The sequence below is a fragment of the Octopus bimaculoides genome, chromosome 8, assembly GCF_001194135.2.
Source record: "Octopus bimaculoides isolate UCB-OBI-ISO-001 chromosome 8, ASM119413v2, whole genome shotgun sequence".
Classification (NCBI taxonomy): Eukaryota; Metazoa; Mollusca; class Cephalopoda; order Octopoda; family Octopodidae; genus Octopus; species Octopus bimaculoides.
The window spans coordinates 82662190-82664406 of NC_068988.1; positions in this window are offsets into that span (position 1 = coordinate 82662190).

Consider the following 2217-nt stretch of genomic DNA (forward strand, 5'->3'; position numbering starts at 1 on the left):
ATGGAAAACAGAACTCGATGGACAACCGCCGGATGGTACCCTAACTTTTTATGTCAAGTAAAAGAAAATAATGATGATAACGATTAATTAATATAACACAGGAATGTCAATCAATAAATGAAGATATAATTAAACCTGTTTGTCTTCCTTTGTCATTTTGCCTTATAATAATAATAATAATAATAATAATAATAATTTCGTACATCATGTTGAATAGATATTGTAAAATCTGTCTCTGGCCTTTTGAATTTTTTTGTTTTTTCTTTACAAACTTTGCACTTTGTTACAAACCTTATCTTGTGTCTCATTATCATATGACGCTGTTATCAATGAATTTTATAAATTAAATTTATAAATCTTTAATAGTTTTTCTTTGCACGCAAAAGAAAATTCATTCTTTTATTACTTATTTTAATTTTCTTCATTATTCCTTTTTTTTAATATAAATCTGTTTTTAATTGTTAAGAAGATCAATTTTATAGTAGTCAGAGTGGAACTAATTTAATTGCTTCTGCTGAGATTTACACCTACAAGAACGTTTTTATTTAGTAAAGTTTAGCACCAATTCTTGTTGGGAAGTAGGTGGTGCGAGTGTATTAAACGGATTTTCGGTGTATTACTGGTATTTCATCAGCCCTGCAAGATTTTGATTCAAGATACCTTCAAAAAACAAAACTAATTCTGTCCAGCCCTAACAACATCTCAGCAAGAAACCAGACTCCAATTCCGGATGGAAAAAGTTGAGAACGTCCTTCCAACTGACAAGGGAATTCCCCCTGCTGAAGATTTCCCACCTGGCTCAGAAATATCATGGATTCAATAGAAGATGCTTAATCGCCTGATAATGAGATCAGGATGATCAAAGGTTGCTTTGGTCACATGGGGCTACGAAACTGGCGTAACCACCAGTGAATGTGGAGAAGCAGACTATACTATGGACTGGTGACTTGTCTGCTCTCAACAACCCAACCTTTGCAGCTCAAAAGACTTTGCAGAGTTCAATAAAAATATAAAGAACTTTTTCAAAAGATAAGAAGTTGTCATATAACCATTATGCTTCATAGAAAAACAAAGTGTAATAAATCCTATGCCATCAATAATAATTAATTATCTAGCCAAGAGAAATTTTATTTTCTTTATTTTTGTTAATTAGAACTGACAAAGGTAGGGAGCTAGCAGAATCATTAGCCCACTGGTGCTCTACTGTTTCACAAACTGACACATAAGAAGAAAATATATTCAATTTTTAATATATGGTGAGACTTATGTTTGTAATGTAAGCATTTAATAGATTCTTTTAGAAATGGTAGAGCACCAGACTAGAAACTTTACAGTATTTGTTTGTAAAGTCTGTCTCGGAACTGAAACAAATCAGGCTTTTGTTTGTCCCCAATCTTAGTTCTAAGTTCAAATCTCACTGTAATCAACTAAGCTCATTCTTCTGGATCTGATAACAATAAGTATAATAGCAATATACTGGGTGAATCATATACCATCAATAATAATTATCTAGCCAAGAGAAGTTTTATTTTCTTTGTTTTATTAATTAGAACTGATAAAGGTAGTGGGACTGGCAGAATCATTGGACAAAATACTTAGCAGCATTTCTTGAGACCCTTTACATCTTAATTTCAAGTTCCACCACGATCAACTTTGCCTTTCATCCTTTCAAGGTTGAGAAAAAGTTCCAGTTGAGTACTGGGGTCAACATAATTGACTAATCCCCTCTGACTAAAATAGCCAGCCTTATGCCAAAATTTTAAACAAAGGTAGGGTGAGCTGGCAGAATTGTTAGAGCATTGGACAAAAAAAGCTTAGCTGTATTTCTTCTGACTCATTATGTTCTGAGTTCAAATTCAACTTTGCCTTTCATCCTTTCAGGATCAATAAAGTAAGTAAAAATGAGTACTGGAGTTGATATAATCAAATAGTTCCCTCCCTAAAATTCCAGGCCTTGTACCTGTAGTAGAAAGAATTATTATTGTTGTTGTTGTTGTTAGTATTGGCAAGCTCACAGAATCATTAATGCCAAACAAAATGCTTAGCAATATTTCTTTCAGCTCTATATTTTGAGTTTAAATTCCACCAAGATCAATTGTGTCCTTCATCCTTCCAAGGTCTATAAAAGTAACAGTCAAATTAGGGATCAATGTAATTAATTAGCCTCTACTTTCTAAAATTGCTAGCCATTAAATTAGAGCAGATGGATCAATAAGT